Source organism: Corvus kubaryi, unplaced genomic scaffold (genome assembly GCF_017639235.1).
Source record: "Corvus kubaryi isolate FWS band 111438036 unplaced genomic scaffold, C.kubaryi_AGA036_p1.0 37396, whole genome shotgun sequence".
Lineage (NCBI taxonomy): Eukaryota > Metazoa > Chordata > Aves > Passeriformes > Corvidae > Corvus > Corvus kubaryi.
Window position 1 is genome coordinate 28,888,515 of NW_024581135.1, and position 20,017 is coordinate 28,908,531.

General features: G+C 39.6%; 1 long non-coding RNA gene across 3 annotated transcripts in view; it reads right to left on the reverse strand.

The window, feature by feature from the left end:
* LOC121670702 overlaps positions 1 to 20,017 on the reverse strand; it is a 45,366-nt gene that overhangs the window by 13,452 nt on the left and 11,897 nt on the right. For all 3 annotated transcript variants that reach the window (XR_006018223.1, XR_006018221.1, XR_006018222.1), the window contains exons 2-3: positions 11,866 to 11,957; positions 2,976 to 3,117 (exon numbers count right to left, since the gene is read on the reverse strand). This is a non-coding gene — a long non-coding RNA (uncharacterized LOC121670702). The remainder of the gene's footprint in view (positions 1 to 2,975; positions 3,118 to 11,865; positions 11,958 to 20,017) is intronic.

The following is a 20,017-nucleotide window of genomic DNA, read 5'->3' on the forward strand; positions in this document are numbered from 1 at the left end:
TGATCCAATTATAACTTCTTTACCTATCGTTACACAAGAGTGATTCAAAGATAACTGTCCAGATTGATCTGAGAAGAAATGCATTAAAACATTTATGTTATTACAATATACACAAAATGCATTAAAGTAATGAGACCAGCCTGACAGAAACTCACAAAATCAAAGACTTTCACAGGGGAGGTTGAAATGCCATTTTTAACACACCCAGCAGAGAGATTACAGCTTTTGCAGAAGATGAAATCACATGCTTTTTTGAGACTCCCTAATAAAGAATCACTCAGGCATATTGTAATGGTTCCAAAATTATATGGTATTTTGATCCTTTGCATTTGTCTTTGTATTATGTAAGTTAGATTTCTATCAACATTTCAACACCTTGTCTTAGTCAAATTATTATATTTTCATTACTTTTTCTTTTTCATAGGAGTAGCAGTATTTATTATTAACTGTCTCAGTTCTAGAGAACCTTTCTCTCTCAGGAAATTAGTGGGATTTTGGTTTCAGCTTGGTTTTAGAATAGCAGTAAAGTATCTTTAGATATATTATCAAAAAACTTTGAAAATTAGCTCTTAAAAACTAAAGTCAGCTGAAAGGCCATTGGTAACAGCACAAAATCCTCAGATTCTTCCCTCAGAAGCAGTTTCTCCGGCTCCAAGCCCCTAAGTTTAGGAATTGCAGCATGAGTGCTATTCAGTACTCAGCACAAAGTCATACCTCTCGATGAACAAGAAGTTTTTACTGTCAAAGCAATGGTGAGGGATAAGATGGAGGTCTAATAAATACAGTGGATGAATTAAGAGATATGAGTATTAAATATCAAGAAAAATCTGAGCATTTACATTTTCTCTAATGCATTTTTTATGTTCATAACCCTTTGCATTGTACTATATTCTCTGAACTAAGAACTTCTGTGTGTCAGAGTAAATGTGAAAGATAAGGTGAAAGTATAATAAATAAAGTAGATGAGCTGAAAGATATGAGTATTAAGCATCAAGGACAAAGCAAAGCATTTTACACTAAAGCCTTTTTAATATTAATTCTATTTCACTACTAATTCAGTCTCTCGGTAAGGTATCCAGCTGGTCAATTGTCAATGAACGTCTGAAAGTTTAGAAAAAATATAAACCAAGTACAAACTATTTTTATAAATGAACAGATAAGCTAAAAATTTATCTTGAGAGGAGATAGCTCCTAGGCTTATCTGAAGTAACTTTTCTGGTGTAGGCACAGGTGAACCTCAGCTCTGATCTGGGGTGTGCCATTTGCACAGTAGGTCTAGGCTGTAGTTTAAGAGGTGCTAACCCCTTCCCATTTGCCCTGTTATTAGATAGCAATCTCAATAAAAGATTGAATTTTTAAGATCACTATGCCACTTCCAGAAAGTACAAATAATCAGTTCTTTCCTGATCCTTGCAGGCCAGGACAAAGGAGGGTTTGGTTGAGTCCTTTGACCATTACAGCCTGTTCTCTGTGAGAGCTGACCTGGACCTTTTGCCATTGTCACTGACAGTCAAACACGTGATGCGGTGACTGATTGGAGATGGGCAACCATCACTCCCCAGGGAAGACTGCGTGTTCTGACAATGCTCAGGTACATCCAGGGGCACTTTCTAGGAGAAACAGCCTTATGGACATTAGGGGCTGCATCTGTGTTTCGATGTTACAGAGATTTCAAATGCACTTCTGCTGGCCCATAAAAGTAGCCCGTTCTTTGGCTCATGTTCTAGCTGAGACAGGAAGCAGATAGAGAACCTTGAGTTCAGGATTTTATGCTCTCCTCTGAGAGTGGATGCAACTGTCTGGCAAAATTTGCCCCTGAAAACTTCAGCTTTGTCTTGTGCATGTTTACCAAATGCAGTGTGAATGCAAAAACACTTGTGAAAAAATCATGCTCAGCATGAATTAAGCTGTGGTTCAGAATGATGCATTTGAATTTTAAAAAGCTTAATGCTCATTAACTGCAGGGTTTGTTGTGTCTCTGCAAACCAAGACACGTTGCTGCTAAAAACTACTTAGTTCTTGAGGACTGGTTCAGCATAAGAGTAGCATGGAGTATGAAGGGCTATAGTTTAAAATAACTGCTGACGAAGAAACTTCTGTGGGAAACTTGCCAGGCTTATAAAAGGAAAAGATACCACAGCAGAATATAAAAACAGATAAATAATAAATTGCAACTTCTTCTGGAGCTGTGGAGTGTGCTAGTATTTATGGTTTTGAAAGGTTTTATGGAGAAAATATTTTATTTTTTATGTTGTGAAATATATAGCAACATAAAAATGTAATGGTTGGCTTAACCTATAAAGAGTTTTTTAATCAGTAAGTTCCTGACAGAAGGTGGAATTTGTATCTCAGTACAGAATTTTTTTTTTTCTTTTAATTTTCAAAGTTCAGGATGCCTTGAAGTTGCCTGATGTTATAGGATAAATTTTCAAAGCTCCATGCAGGAGAGATGCCAACATGAAAAACATCAAGCAAATGCTGAGTTATGTTTGTGCATCTCCTGTGTTGTGTTTTGATAATTTCTCCCATATATCTGCATAAAGATAGGGTTTGTGAGCACAGTGAAATTATAGATTGAACTGGTTATTTTCCTTCTTCCATGTTATGTGGAAATTAATAAAGTAATTAAATGTTACATTTACTGTTCATTGAATTACTTGGTTGTTTGGTAATTATTAGTGTGATTACAAAGTGACATAAACAACCGTGTGGCTCAAATGTGCAATTATGTACAATATGTGCTGAGCTGACACACACAGAACATATTCCGCTGATTTTGCAGGCAATTAATAAGTGCTCATGCAAAGAGCTTGTGCTAAGAGCTGTAAATACTGCAACAGAGTCCATTTCTTGTTCAGCTTGTGCTTGTGTTTGCACTGAAGCATGCTGCCAGTGAAGTCAAACAGAGGCAATTTGACTTGTTCATTGCTAAATGTAATTTAAGTAGATGATAAAGGCAGTATCTAGCAACTTACTTGTCTTGTTGCTTTGTCTCTCCTGCTGGGGCACCTGTATATAACATCACACTCTTCTAAGAAAGTGATAATATTGAATTACTGGAGATTTTGAGGATTTAGATGATTCTGGCCTTGATTTCTCTAGTAATGTTGCACAATTCTGAAAAAGAGAAATTTTCTATGTTTGTACATGGCAATATTCATGTTATTCTTTCCTATTTTCTGGTCTATTTACTGTAATATAAGACTACGTGTGACTGACACTACTGCCTGCTCTCTGATTGTAAGAGAGACAGCGTTCTTCCACTTCCTGAAATAATTTTTGAAAAGACAGCAGTTGTTCATCAAAAATGTATGAAGTCATGACTCACAAGGTTGAGCCACAGCTACCCCATAAACTATATGTAGCATTTTGTGTAAACTATGTGTAGCATTTTGTAAGGGAGGTCAGCCACAACTAAACAGTTTTATACCTGCCATCTGGTGGGTTATACCTTTGCTAGGAACAAATAAACACCTGTACATCTTTAATTTATCTGACTGTGAGTATTGAGGCTATCTCAATTCTGCTCCACTTTAACTGCACTGGCCTTGAGCTTGATTTTGCTAGCTGGGATGCATATTGGACTTAAAGAGCTAATGTTGGTAGCAAGGGTGACAGAAAGACACTTTGTCTTCTTCTGTAGTCACTCAAATTATGCAGAAGAGAATGAGCCATCCTAATACCTCATTTTTTCCTCTCCTTTTCCTTTTTCTTCCTACATCCATTCTACACCATGCTGAAATATTATGCTTTCCATTGCAGTCAAGTGTTTGGCAGTTTAAGGCTGTGTATAATCCATTCATATGTCTCGACACACTAGCAATTCTCACTAGGCTAGTAGGGAGATAAAGAAGAGCAGCATAAAACTAGGACTGTACGTGTATGTTACAGACATTTTCTTCCTAAAATCTCTGGAACCTCTGGGATCATATGACCTTGGAGCAAGATCTTCCACCAGTGCCACAGCACAGTAAGTTTGCTTCACCCTAGGCTGATGACTTCAGCTGTGTTTTCTGCATTGGCTCAGTAATGTCTATAAATCTTGCACGATTTGCTGCTAGTGCAGCTCCAGGTGTGGCTTTTGGTGTCACTAGTTACTGCTGTTTCTTCAGTCCCTTTGGCAATTTGAGTCATTTGCTGAAGAACTTGTGAAGACTGATTTATGAGTGCATTTGGCTTCTGCAGAGAAACAAAGCAGAAGGAAGCAAGGGAGGAAGAGGCTTGGTTCTGTGTCCCACACAGCTCTGAATGTGAAAGAGCCAATGCAATTCCAGTCTGTGGGTTGTCAGTACTGCTGTGCTCTGCTGTGCTGCACACACACTGTGACCTTCAGGCCTGTGCTTTGCTGCACAAACCTCTTGGCTGCAGGATAAACATGGACAGCTCTGAGAGCAGAGGAGCCTGTGGCAGGTCCTGCTCTGTTCCGCCACTGCCTCATCTCCATGGCCTTGCCTTTGTCCAGGAGTGCAGCAAGGAGTTGTCATGTGAGCACCCTTGCAGTTTGACAGTGGAAAGGATGAATAGACTCATTTTTGTGTAGAAAAGTCACACAAGAAGTTGAATGACAAAGGGTCAAATCTCTTTTATGGACATGATGTGCTGCACACAGAGCAGAGACCCCTTGGGTGTTAAACTGCTCATGGTTCCTACTGTCTAGGACACAAGATTTTCTATGCTAATCTCTTCTTGTAGTGCCAGCTCTAATAAATAGCATTCAATTGTCCTCCACAAAGCCTGAGAGGCTTTCTTACTGCAATCTTAACAGACCAGCACCTCCTGGTGCAAAACACCCACACACTGAGGGATCAAGAGCAAGAAAATGGTGTTCAAATGAGATAACTGGAATTCTTATACAGTATTGTATGAACTACTAATCTGCACTGTGACTTGGCACAACAAGCCCCAGGTGAAGGTATTCCCTGTGTATTTTCATTAGCTACAAGTGAACAAGTACAATGGACCGAGCCAGGTTTTATTGAGTCCTGATTCATCAAGAGGCAAAGAGGCAGGTAGGCTATAGCAAGGAAGTAGGATAAGCCATGCAGGGTATAGCACTCAAATTTAATGCCAGGAAGCAGCTTCTGTGAAGATGAAAAGACAACATTCATCCTGACATTTCTCATGCTTTCAGATTTTTTTTTTTTTTTATAGAGTGGCAAGCTATGCTATGGGAGGCAGAAAATGGATGATCTGAGTAGAAAAGCTGTAAAAGAAAGAGCTTCTGCTATGGCCCTGATCTGCCCTGCTGGGTGCACACAATGTGGCATTGTACTAAACCCTCACAAAGTGCTGTTGCCCTCCTAGGTCCGTGGCTTTTTTTGCAGACTTGCAAAATGGTATGCACAGGGATAGTTTTTGAACAATACAATCAAGCTATGTAAAATAGTTTGCAGTCAAACAATTAGGCCAGGGCTCTGGACCAGATTTAAAGAATTAGATTTGTCTCTGAATGCTAAGGGGGACAGAGGAGAAACTCATGAAGAAAGAAAGTAGTGTTAAGGTAATACTAAGCCAGTTTATGGGTTCATTTTGTAATTGCCATGTTCTTGTTGTAAAATGCTTAGAAAAGCAGAAAAAAAATTCAGTGTCTGCTCTTCTTTCACCTCTTGCCTTGCTTTATTTTGTCAGCACTATGATGTGACAGACAAAGACAGAGATGAGAAATCTCTGATTTAGCCATTTCTCAAGCATAGCAACCACATCCACTGCTTGAGAGCTTGCACTCCAATTCTGATGTATGTATCAGGACATGGAGTCATCATACTGGTTTTGCTCATGGGCAAACTCTTCCAGATTTTCAGTGATATTTGTGTGAATGCTTTCCTTAGCTCTTTTCTGCAGACCCCAACAAAGTAGTCCCTTGCACTCCTAGAAGTGAGTGAGATACAGAAGATCAATCCTGTAGACCTTTACCTGCCATCCTGGGTAACCTTTCCTTTCAAGAGGTCTGTGTGTCTTTTTCCATTAGAGAGTTACTCTTTTCCTCATTTTACTGTGGTAAATTTTGTGCCTGCTCAGTGGGCTGGTGAAAAAGCACGGCTTACCACATACTTTAGACATGGATCTTGTCTCTTTCTGGACATCTTTTTGAAAAAATGGTGGTAAACAGATATGGAAAAGTCAGAGGATACAACTTTCACTGGTGTGATGATGTCACTTTATGCTGCTGTTTTTCAGCAGAGAAACCAACATGGTGTCACCTTTCAAGGGTGCTTTGCTATACCGAACACCATCTACCATTAATTTCTGTGGCACCGGAGTCAAGGGGAATGCTTTTTTGACCTCAGTTTGCTCTGGACAGGGTCCATGGTGTCCAGCAGTGAATTTATGGTGCCACCTAAACCCTTCAGAGTATGCATGAGTCATCTCTGTGGTACTGAGGCAATCTCAGTAAATAAGAAGAGACAGCTTCCTTCTCAACAGGTGAACCAAATCCCCAAAGTAAATTTTTTTTACCCCAAGGAAGCAAAAGGTTAATTTGAACTGCTCATGGTCTTCCATGAATCAAATGAAGTAATCCCATGACTGAGGTTTAAAAGCATCAGTAAATTAGAAGGCTGTAGTGTGCAGATCAAAAAGAGGGTTATCAAAGATTAATAAAAAGAGAGAGAGGCGAGAGAGGGAGAGAGACTCTGCTAGAAATCCTCTCATAACTCCAACTAACCTGGAGAGTACAGTTCACCTACTTGGGGCCCAGTTAACACAGACCATTGTAGAGCTCAGGGCAACAATATAAAAACAGCAGAAGGAAGACATAAGATAATTTGAAAATGTGGAAAATAAAGTAAAGAAAAAAACCAAAATGAGGAATGAATTGAGTATATGAGAATATGAGGAGGAAAAAATGTAAAAATCTAAGAAGAAAACTTCTCAGCTATTTTATCTCACATGAAGCCTGGTTATTTTTTAAAACCAGCTCTATCTGAAAGGCAAATTATATAATGAAAAGAAGTGGAAAACAATTTTTTTTCTGGAAAGTCATTCACTAGATGGAATGAAAAACTGATTTCTTAGGGGAAAAAAGCTGGTCATGCAAAGGGAAAAACTTTGTATCACAGAAGGAGTAGTGAAGACTGTGAAACCAACACATTTTGTGTTCTCTAATGGTGATGAAAATTTCCCCAGGCCAAATCAAATTGCCAGGAGTATTGCAGGGGACTGGTTATGTGTCCTAATTTTTAGCTAGCAACAGAAGTCCTCTACACCCCCTATGCTTAGTATTAAACAGTGTGAATTAGATCATGCCACACCATGCAGGGATGGGATTTAGGAGCTACTGTGCAAGGCAAACAATGAACTGTGTCCTTTTTCAATGGAGATGTCACACCAGTCCCTAGACCAACAAGGCTTTCTTCTTGCAAGTTCTTGCACATGCCTTACTTGGTCCACTTGGGCAGAAGCCATGCTGTCTTAATAAGATGGAATCTTTCACTCACAACATAAAACCAGACCAAACCCACAGTTATGCTATTGAAACATTGCATTTCAATTACTTTGCATGCATTTCAATTACTTTGCATGCTTGCCTCTGGTTAAAATTTTATTGAAGTGAGCAATCTTCAGGAGCTCATATTTTGCACAGCAATCTGTGTTGCCAAGCAGCAGCTGGAAGAGCAGAAGAAGGAGCAGAAAACCAAAAGACAATGCAGAAGGAATTTCAAAACACTGTAGAGGGGTGAAAGAAATCTCATACCTAATTTGTTTTTCATAGATAATTGTTTATGATTGAAAAGCGTGGGGAGAAAATGTTAACATTTGAGTTGGAACAGGCAGATTAAAACTTCCATCTCACAGTGGCTGTAAAAGTGCTGACCTGCCAAGGCTGCAGCTGGATCAGGGTCCTGGCAGATCAAGGGAGTGTCCTGGCACAGCTCTCAGCTGCCATGCATGACACCCTGCCAAGCTGGAGTGGCTCTGTGCTGAACAGGAAATCTCTGCATTTCACATCACCATGAAAATAAGCAGAGCAGTTTCATAGGGGAGGGAATAGATGGCACGAGGAACAAAACACACAGCAAAGACCTGCATATTTCATGAGGTCTCATTTTCAGTAGAAGTCCCAGTATACAATGCTCTGATGTATCATCTTTCTGAGAGTTTGGCTGTAATATGAGAGAGTACATGATCTTGGATTGTGTTATCACACACAGCAAACGCTTTTGAAGGGTTTTATCTTAGAAAGCAGATAAAGGCCTTGACCCTGTGAAGAGTGTTGTGTGTAAGCCCTCACTGCTGGTACCCGGCAGCTGCAGGAGCTTGTGCTTGTTAGTACCTGCAACACTGAAAGACCCTGGCCCATTTCCCCCTTTTATTCCAGCTTAGCTGAGCTCTGCTGGTGTGTCTGCTCTGCTGAGGTCAGAGCCTCACTGCCCATCTCCTAATTCCCTTATATCCCCTTAATTTCTCTAGTATTTTAAATGCTGTGCTGGATCTCTGTCTGCATAGCCTGCCCTAAAAGTTATGTGCATGTATAGGGTAGGCCAGTCAGTAAACTGCCTCTGCATGTTTATCAGTGAGGAGATTAACCCCTAATGCTGACACTTTTGGGCAAGGTTGAAAAGGATGCATTCAAGTCAGCACATCTCCAGCCTAGTACTTTTGCTTTATTTTCAGTTTTTCCTGTAACTTATCACAGATTTAAATGATGCCATCATCCTTATTGTCCATCACTGGAAGTTCTTTCAGTGACCAAGAAAAGGATGGCTTCTCCCTCCTTTAAATCTCTTAGTCAAGACCTGATCCATGCCTGTGCAAGTGCAAATGAAGTGCCCTCCTGCCTAAGTGAGCATTGGACTGGATCCTGAAAGGAGACCTATTCTCATCTTAGACTGTTTAGTCACCTACATTTCTTTGTTGTTTGTTGAACTTGCCTGCAAACTGCTGGAAAACCTGGACTGCACATAATTGTGCAGATTGAAGTCATGTTAGAAAGTCATCAGCTAACAACATCAGTGAATATGTTCAGATTTCCCTCTAATGTGATCCCTCTAATTTATTGCTGAAGCATCATATTTGATTTTTCAATGTGCAAATAATTAAAAATAGCGATTTGAATAAGAGAGCCAGTGGTTCAATTAGAAAACTGTACTATGTGCTGGAAAAAAAAAAAAGATATATGTATAAAATGCAGCACCATGGAGATAACAGGTAATTAACTTTTAAAAATGCACTTGAATCTGTCATTCAGTTACAGAAGTTGTCCAAAATATGGTGAATAACAAATCAAAACAATTGTTCCTCACTATTACTATCAATTCAATTAAAGTCTAAAACAACTTCTCATCATGGCTATTCTGAAAGCTTTGAAAACTGCTGTATTTCAGCATTTCTATTCATGGTCTTCAGCTTCTAGAAATTCATTTGAGAAAGCAACCAAAAAACTGAAACATAAACCACTATCAACTTTGTATTCTGAGAGAAAGACATTTCACAGTTTTATATCTACATTAATCACCAGCTGTCAGTTAAATAGCTAAATAGGACAACGCTAAATGCACCAAGATTTCACTGCTGATATTTTGAATTTAAATCACCCGTCACTGCCATTCTATAAGCCAACAAATATTACTCTTATTTTCTGCAGCAAAGTCGTGTTCCTAATTTCTTCTGAGCCTGCACTGAGGTTATGTCCAGCATGGTATTAGAGGTCATGCTGTTACAGCCAGATGTCAGCACATGAAACAATTCCTGCTGTATTTCAGATATGATACAATAGCAAGATTCTACCTCCTGGAAAATATCTATTAGTACAGCAATGGCTCTGTTTATTTGTAGCCCATGTTTTTCATTGTTCCTAAGCTTTTATTGATTTTTTTTCCTCTATGTTGTGTTTTGATTGCATAAATGCATGCAGGCCTCAGTATGCATCTGGAGAGGTATTTGTTGTTTATACTGCATGTGGTCACCAACCTAGTTATAAAACTTCAGTCACCCAGCCAGGGAGCAGAAACAGTCTCTCACAAGCTAAACATCCATTTGCACAGTGTGCTCCATGCATAGATAAAGCCAGGACTCTCAAAATGGGCACAGGCTGGATTATGCATTAAAAGATCTTTGTACTCCTACAGAAGATACTTAAACCATGACCACTAGAGCTGCAAGGAGATTGCCCTGCAAAAAAGACACCTCAGTCCACCCCACTTCCCTCACACCCGATTTTGCTAGCTGGCCTGTCCAACAGTTGCTGCTCATACAGCTTTTGTCCTGAAGAAAGGAGCAGAATGAGAAAGGCACCTGCCAGTGCATGTGTTCCATGGCAAGGTCAATGTCTGGCAGAGACATGCTCAGCATGGAAGGCTGGGGTAATATCTTAGATGGAATGTGAATGTCATGAGAGAAGAAACGACAGTGCCATGCAATAGGATTGTGCCTTTTCAGAAAATGTGGTTTTTATGGTCACATATTTAAACAGTGTGTATTTGACGCCAGGCTGCTTCTTAAAGATCTCACTTTACCTAAAATTTGGCCTACATGCCATCAAAATTTTGGGTCTAAGTTGCTGTTCAGCTGTCTAAGGTGCTTCTAAGGTGCTGTTTGCAAGTTACATTTAAGTAACCCTTGAGATTTTTACTCCACAAATCGAGGTAGTTTGCAAACCAAATTCTCTCCTTTGAAAGTGTTAGTGGGGCCTTTTGTACACAAAGTACTTATTTTTGTTGCAGTTGTGATAACAGTGAAAGAGAAATTGAACAGGTGTGGTACAGCAGAGAGAAAAGCCTTGATTTGACATCCTCAAATAGTTTCAATCAACAGGAACATCCAGCATCTTACAGAATAATCTAATGTTTCCTAGTGCAAGTATTGATGAATAACAGCTCACAAATTCGGAGTGGCACATCCCCTCTCTGATTGTAATTGCCACCAAGTGCCTTTGCAAAGTGAAGAGCATGTGCCTGTGTGTTTGCACACCTGCTGAAGAAACACAGGCTCTGACAGTGGTCTGATTATCAACTGCACAGCTGAAGCTCTACTTTAACTACAGAGGGTCTAAATAACTCATCATTGCATATGCTGGAGCAGCAGTTATTGAGCATGGCTGGGTAGGACAAGACTCACCTGTCTTCACTGACTGCCCTAATCCATATTTGCAACTGTAGGGATAATGGTAAAGATGTGCACATAATAATTTTCTAATATGGAATAATTATAAATGATTAAAATAATTAAATAGTGAAAAACCTTACAAAGAGGCAGGCCTTGTTTTCACAAGAGTGTTGTTACATCTGGAGTATCTCTCTGTCTCTAGTTAATACATATTACATGCTTTTGTGTAGATTAATTCCCTATTTAATGTATTTTTTCAGTGAATAAACAAAGCACAAAGAGTTGTGCCGTTCTTCTATCTACCTTATGAAGAGTTAAAGCCTCTTTATTTTATGCTGAGCTGGAATAGAGTTGAGCAGGTTCTTTCCTATTCTTAATGACTTTTTATTCTGACAGTTAAAACTTCCAGTTAGGAATTTGCTTTGAGCTGAACATCAGAATCATTAGGGTTGGAAAAGACCTCCAAGATCATCCTGTCCAACCTTTGACCAAACATCAGCTTGTCAACCACAACGCCAAGTGCCATATCAAGCTGTTCCTTGAACACTTCCAGGGATGGTGACTCCACCACCTCCCTGTGCAGCCCATTCTAATCCCTGACCATCTTTCAGCAAAGAAATTCCTGATGTCCAAACTGAACCTCCTCTAGCAAAGCTCGAGGCTGTTTCCTCTTGTCCTGTTGCTAGTCCTGAGAGAGGAGACTGAGACTCACCTTTCAGGTGGCTGTAGAGAGTGGTAAGTCCAACATGAACAAACCCACGATATTCTGAAATCAACCGGAAAAAACGCAAACAACCAAACAACCCCACAAGACCTACTTACATGACGAAGTAGTTCAATCCTCAAAATGCTCCATTGCTTTGTGTCCTCCATATTGGAATTTTCCTCTCATTTTTAGCCTTCTTCTGCATATTCTAAGGTAGAATAAAACATGATGTTTTTTAAAAGGTTGAAATAAAGGTTGTTGAAAAATTTTGTTTGTGAATCCAAACTCACTACCATTCAAAAATGGTAGGAGGTTTATATCTGCCCCCAGCAAAGACACTAGAAAGCAGTTCACAGTGGGTGAATATTTTGAGTAAGATTATGTGGAAATGGGTTATTTTACCTACATAACCATTTTGCAGCCTGATTCAAAGGTTGCTTGTGTAACCTGAAAAGCTTGCCATGGTTGAGCATATACTGTATGTTGGATAACTTTTATGAATTTTGTTTGCTTTGGAAAACAAGAATAAATAAATACTCATTATATCTTAATAAACCTATCAATAAATCTATTCAATTTAAAAGTATGCCAACAATCTTGAAAGTTCAAAGCCAATCTTCTAAAAATTGTGCAAACATGACTTATCCCAAGGTATTGTGCAGCTGGAATGTTGGGTCTCACCTCACTTCCATAAATCTAGAGTTATCCTTTTGTTATCATTTGCTCTTTTCACAGAAATAATTTGTCACAAATTAAGTTCTAACAAATTGCCTTGCTATCTTTGCTGCACAATCAGTTCTTCCAAACTACGTGCACAAACCTTTGGAAAGGTTTACAGAGATTGATGTGGTGCATTGGATGTGCATCAATAAGCCAAAATTGCTACATGTGATTGTTTTATAACAATTATCACAGGTATTTTAAAGACAGCTTTTCTTTCTTTTGGAACATGCGGGCTGGAAAAAGAATCAGCAGAATTTTAAACAGACCTTATGATTATGACTAAAGTATCTTTTCAGAGATCTATACATTTCAGCCTGCACCTGTTTCTCTTAGGAGAAACTAGTCTTTCCATGCTCTATGTTATTTTCTTTTTTTTTTTTTCTCCAGTCTCTGGTTTCCCATTTATATTTGTATCCCTCTTTTAGGGCAGGGGATAACCTCAAGCAGAGGGGTTACACAGACTTTCTGGGACCCATCATGTGTTTATCCTCTGATGTCCTGTGGACTTTCAAGTGATATTGCTCTTTTTCAGCTCCTGGTCATGCCCTGACAGAAATATTTAGTGTGCACATTTATATTCTTTCCTCCAGGATGCTCACTCACAAGACTGTCATACCCACCTCAAACAAAAATATATGCCCTCAGGAGCAGAATAATCTCCTGAGTGAGCAAGCCCAGGGTTTGAAAGGGTGAGCTATTCCCATGCAGACTCTGACCACAGGATGTCAAACTTGCTTTAGCATTTGCAGGGAGCAATTTGCATAGCACCAGGCTTCACTGTAAAGGCTTCTTTTTTCTGTTTATATCAGCTTGCTAGCTTTAAAAGAAAAGATTTAGTTGCTGCCCTTTTTTAATGGATTCTGCTAGATGTGTGTTGCCTTTGTGATCCTCCAAGCTGTTACAGGTTAGCCAGACCCTATGTAGCTGCCCAGGATCCCTCCAAGAGGATACCTGCAGCACAGGCCCAGGCACTGGTGGCCCCTCAGTTCTGGAAATCAAATTTGCACTCCTAACATGCTTGTTCAAAACCAGAGGTAGATTAAAGGCTTTGTACATATAGTTCGGCCTGAGCTTCATTGGGTCCACCGAGTTCAGTGGGGGCAGGATTAGGACTGAGCATTTGCAGATTCTGAAAACAAAAGCAATGCCTGTAGGGCTGCCGAGGATATCCCCACATTTTGAGTGACATCGATTTCCTGCTGTGCACACAGGCAAAACCTGCATCTCCTCGGTAAGGCAGAGAGCATAATATTTATTTTATGCCTGGAGAGCAAGCCACCCTGCTGGCTCCTTAAGATGCACATTAGATTTATGTCTTCCTCTAGGAATTAATGAAACTTCAGGAATTATGATGAATGATACGGAATGATTTATGAATGTCCATCACAGTTAGTTGTTTTGCTTGTTGAGGAAGTTTCCTGGTTTTATGAATGCTGCTTTTGCAGGTTCATTGCCTCTTATATATGAACAATAAATGTCCTGTTTCATGGTGGAAAAATGGCTTGATAAAAAAAAAAAGGCAATGTCATAAGGAACATTTATAAACAGCTTCAGTGTAAAGCTGTGATCTGATAACAGCCATTCAGAAAAAAACCCAAGGAACTGTCACACTGGAAAGAGTCCTTCAGAGTAGAGCAGTGACATATAATAAAAACCAGTGCTCATATTGTGGATTGGGAACTTGCTGCTTGACCCTACTTGCTATAAAGCTTGATCCTTCAGTCTCTGATCCTTCACACTTAAAGCCAGTGGGAGTTTTTGATCTACTGCTAAGCAAATCATAGGACTTTAGTGGAATTAATCTTTGGCTTTATATGTCAAATTAAGCACATGTGTGGAGGAGTGACAACAGAGAGCCAGAGCCCACCTGAATTAAAACATTCAATAGTGAACTGTGGAGTGGAACAGCCTTTGTGGCATTTGCTTTCATGGGGAGATGGATGCCTTTTGTAAGCTCAATATCTTTTTTCATACCAGGGCAGGCACTCAGTGCTTGTGGTCGCGTTTCCAGTATTGTTATGGGCCAGACAGATCCAGCCCTCCTCACTTTCACACAATGAATTTTCCCCTAATTTAATGGCTCTGGGATTTTGATCATTTTCTGAGAAATAATCCCTGAAAAAAACTGTCCTGTTGGCTAGGTTTGTAGTGATGATTCCTGCACTGTCTAATTATATTCTGATTTATCAGATTTGGGCTGTAGACCATATCACAAAAAAAAAACAACCCCCAAAGAGTTAAACTGTTTGAAACAGTTAAACTGTAATGAAAACACCTCTCATGCTTCCTCCTTCCTTTCAGCATTATATGGGATTGCAGTCTGGGTAGCATACCTAAAATACTGTATCGATTAGCCTTGCAAACGAAAAAGACTTCCTGAGATACTGTTCTCATCCTCCTAATGGAGCTTAATTCTTTGAAATATGAAGTTGCATAAAGGCAAGTTTAGCAATTGTCCTGTGTTTTGGATTTTCCCTTAGTCCAATGTCCTCAAGGAAATGCAACACAGCATTAGGATCTGAAGACTTTGGAAAGATTTACCAATCAAAATAGCCAGCCTCGAAACACTGTTCCTGGGAGGGGCAGGGCACAGCACGAAGACGACTGATGCCTTCCCACTTTGGTGTCACTTTTTATACAGTTCATGACACTTCTGGTACTTAAGTGGCCAAATCGCATACAGCCTGTACACCTGCCTGATCTGGTTCTGCAAAATGCTGCTCTTTGTAACCTGTTTATGAAAGGGACTGTTGTTACCTAAGGGAAGTTAATAAATACCTAGCCACTGCTATTGTGTCCTAGTTCCTTTAACTCAGTGATCCTTGAAATATCTTTCTCTGAATTTTATGTTGCTTAATGAGAATTATTTGAATAGCTAGGTTCCACTTCCTAGCATGAGGGTTTCTCAGTCCTAGGGTGCATTAGAGTAAGTAGTAGTGGATATTCATAAAAGCTTACTTTAATTAAAACATGGTGTGAAATTGAGATATACTGTGAGTAGGATCAAATTGGATAAAACCCTCCAATAACTGTCTTTTTCTGTCATCAGCACCATGGCTCTGTGTTCTCTGTTTTTGCTCCAAACTCTAGATTGTGTATAGGGCACTAAGTCAATGAGGCTTAGAAAGGATTTTTTAGATGAAAAAGTCATCTTTAATTTCAGTTATAGTGCCTGTTGATCCCCAGAACAAATATTAACTCCTCAGGAGATGCCATAGCTTTATGAGCAGGAAAGCTCTTCTAAATTACATTATATACTCACATAGTCCTTAATAAGGTGGCATAAAACGTTAGATGCTAGATCTCAGCAGAGATCTAGACTCTGGTGTTCAGAACAGAGCTATATATTTTTAATTCTGGTAGTGTTGATGACTGTGTGATATTCCATGAGTTGGAGGTCTGAGTTGTGAGTTTCAAAACTATGGGGAGACATCTGTGCATTTTACAGCCTGGAAAGAACCTAAATGTGATCACAATCTATTTTGGAGCTTAGGAATCCCTACAAGACAGGGACCTCTTTTAGATGTCACACAGCTCAATCCAGACAGGATACAACTTGGTGTATAATGACAAAAGCAAATAAAATTGGATGTATTACTAATTATGTAGGAACATTTCTATTAGTTTAGTTCATAAAGCATATTTTTCTATATGTGTTAGAATCTTGATTTTTCTTACTATCAAGTTCACCGTAACATTCCTGTCAATATTACTAAATTCTATTGGACTTCAGCTGCAGTTCCCTTAAAAAAGTCTTTTCTTGTATGCTGTGCAGGGCTGTACCAAATTCATCTGGGCAAGTTTGTAAATTCTGTATTTTTGGCACTTTCTTTATTTTTGTCCTGGTTTCTAGGTCTTTAAATTAAGATATATTTCCCTTACTGCTGTTGAACAACAGTGTGAATTATTGTCACTTGTATTTTGTAAACTATTGAACAACATGAGCCTGATTTCTGTCTCAAGAGAACTAGTTTTGGATATATAACAACTGCAGGATGTATTGCAAAAACGTACAACTGCCTAACATAAGCCCTTTTCTTTCCACCTCTTCTGTCTTGCAATTTGTGATCTTTGTGACCACAAGGTCACTGCAGCTGAAATTCTGACTTTGTTCAGGGAGATAAAGGCATAGGTGAATTTGTTATGGTCTCATTCACTCTCTCACATACAAGCAAGAGATCCTATTACTCTCATTTCTTTCCATATTTGAGATAAATGTGTTCCACGCTGTCAGATGCAGACTTTATCAAGAAAAGTGTAATCAAAGCTACTGTAAAAGAAAAGCACGGGGCAAGCCAACCCGCTCAGAAGTAGCAGCAAATTAAAGATGTGGTTACATTGCTCTGTGCTGCTTTTGTGAGTAGATGCCACTTGGCAAGATTTCTCATGAAAAATATTTACTAAGTTACTTTTAACCATTGAATTAATCTTGAATTACTGAATTATTTTTCAAAATATGACATTGTGTTGGTCTGAAATGAAGGCTTTGACAGTCTGTAAGAAGTTTTAATCTTAATTTATGTAAAGCATATGGCAAAAAGTAACTAACATAGGCTTGGTGTGTATGTCATCATTTCACTGATACCCAGAGAGCTCTGCTGATTCGCTGAGGTCCTGAAGTACAAATCCAGGTATAAGCCTAAAAGTAAGGTGTGCCTGATGTACCTGTGGACTGGCCATGGTGCACCCAGGCTGTGAGCACACCTGCTCTGGCCTGCCTGGGGCACTTTGGAGTGACCGAGGGGGACCCAGCTGAGGCTATAATTTCCTTTCGTTCATACTTAGTGGCTTTAAACACCGTACTGGCAAAGCCCCACACTGAGGCTTTCTCACTAAAACTCTTTCTCAACAGCTTCTGTCAGATTTCAGGTTTTCCTGGCATTTAGTAAAAGCAGGCCCACAGAGTGTGCTTTGTGACTCTGCCTTCTCAAGGCAACTCTCTGTGATTTTTGAGAATTAACAGGTTAATGTAAACTGTTTAACAGCAAGCCTTGTTCTTTTACTCCCAAATCCTTCATTTCTTAGTGATATGCCCCAAAAATCTGCAATCCTGTAAAGCTCGTATCAGTGGTCTAAACTGCATGTACTCAGGGAGAAAGAAGAAAAAGCAGCATGCAGGTGACCTGTAGGCTACACAAACTTTCTGTCAAGGGACAGTGAAATTAAGCTGATTTAGTCAGAAAGGATCCTTTATGATTGCTAATAGCTGTGGTTTCAGATTCATTGTGTATAATTGTCCAGGGGTCAGTGAGGGCCATTCCCAACTCCCATATGTGCAAAATCCAGTTGTTCATTATGATAAGAGAAGCAAACTTTATTTGGACCTCTGCCAGAGATTACAGCAACGTCATCCTCTCCCTCTGTTTTTCATATTACCCAGTGTGTTTATTTGAAAAGCCAAGTACATCTCTTTCTGAAGAGGCAGGAAGATGGTGAGCCCTGCCCTGAAGAGTTTGTAATCTGAATATCTAACTGAAAAATCATGAAAGAAAAAGTATAATATCCATATTTCCCCGCCCCATGTTTGCAGTCTCTTTAAAAACAGCTTGAGCTCTAACCATGGCAGAAAAACTTGCAGGACTGTCAAATGACCTCAGGGAATTTATGTTTGTTTCCATGACTGCAATTTAACTGCGTCTAAGTGCAGACTAAAGGGATGTCTCTGTGTCCCTGAGCTCTCCTTTGTGCTGGCATTAATAGTTGAAGGATTGTACAGGGAGCCACCTCACAGAGCCAATGTTTTAAATGATCTGGTAATTCTTTGTCAGGTCACTTTTTCAACCAGACCACTTCCCTGGCCCAGCTTCCTCTTCCTCTGCAATCACAGTGTCTGCTCTACACATTGGCCAGGACTTGGCAAGTTGGAGCTTCCTTCCTAGTAGCTATGCATGCTTAAATGAGATTAATCTGACTGTGAGTATGCAGATGGAACTCTTACATTTTACATATGGGCAGTATCCAACCCAGAGTAAATATTATCAGGGAGTTCATGGAGATGTTTTTGGCAGGAGCAGAGGGAGGAGTGTTCCTTGGCTAGTTTTGTAGCCCAGTAAAGGTCAAAGAAGTCCACAAACCCTAGAATGGCTATCCAATGTCACTGGGGTCCCTGGGAGTCTGGTGTCAAGGCACTGTATGATATTAAAGACCCATTGTATTGGAGATGGCCAATGAAATGAGTGTGGAAAAACCCCCAAATGAATTCCAATGACGTCTGTAGCTGTTGCAGCTACAGGAGTCCAGACATGTAATGCTGATGTTCCTGAGGGCCTCAGAAACCTTATTGTGATGGTGTTCAGGGTCAAAGATGGCCAGTACTTTAAAATTCCTGCTTTTTGAAGTCAGACTTGTCATGCTTGGGGTGCTGATCTATGATTTTTGAACATTTAGGCTGGCAGCACAGAGAAAAGACAATCTCTAACTTGATTTAAGGAAAAAAAGGCTTGTCTTTGGCCTCTGTAATTTGTATTCCTGCCTGAATACAAATGCAGACCCCGAGCTACTTTCCCAATTCTCTCCCTCGGCTCACCTGTGTCAGTAACTCTGTGTTCCCACCTCTGCTTCAGGAGTTTCTCCTGGCTGGGATCTGGGCCTGCCTCCCAGACCAACCAGCTTGCTGAAGGGGATGGGATCCTCATCAGTCATCGTCCCGTGGCTGATACCACCCTCACAGACAGATGGAGATCTGAGTCTAGTCACTAGTCCAAGCTTCCGGATATTTTCCTTCATTCAGGATGATGATGATGATGAGCAGAGTGATATATTTTTCCCCTGTATTTTTTCCCCCAACTGCTGTTACAGAATTTTTATCTTTTATCATTAAAAAGGCAACCATTCATCAAGCAAATCTGGTGCTTCTCAAAATACCATAAAGCTAAAGGCAAAAAAATCATAGGAAAATAGATGTAAATGTTTGTTTAGTTTACCTTTATGTCCAAAGTGACTAATTGATTTTAAGTGATATTTTATGGAAATAGTTGATATCCAAAGCTAAAACCTCATGTAACAAATCTCAGCACAGATGGTATTGTGGTGGCAATCAAAAAAAGTGGCATATAGTAAATGAGTAGAGGAGGTTTCAAATCCAATATAGTAAGTCTTGAAAAATGGTTGAAAAAACAACACTTTATATGTTCAGAAATTAGACAGTTGGCATCTGACAGAAATAACACAAAACCTGGCCTTAAATGTTTTCATCTGCCAAACTGAGCTAAAGATATGTGGTAGGTGTGGAAGTCAACCTTACATAAGCGAGGGCAGATAGTACGCTCTTTGCTGAGTAATAAAATAAACCCCTTAGTCTGTACCTTCTTACGCTCTGTGTTATAGAAGGATCTTTTGAGGAATAATATTGAGATGGTGACAATGTTGATTTTCTGGGTAAAAGGAAATACTGACTTTTAGCCCATGGAACAAACCAGTTGTTTGTGGTGCAACCTGGACACTTCCAATTCAGCAGTTCTGAATTAGTATTCCAGGAATAAAGAGTCTCTCCAAGTTCATAAGCACCAAAACACAAAACCAGACAACACAATAACAAAGCATAAA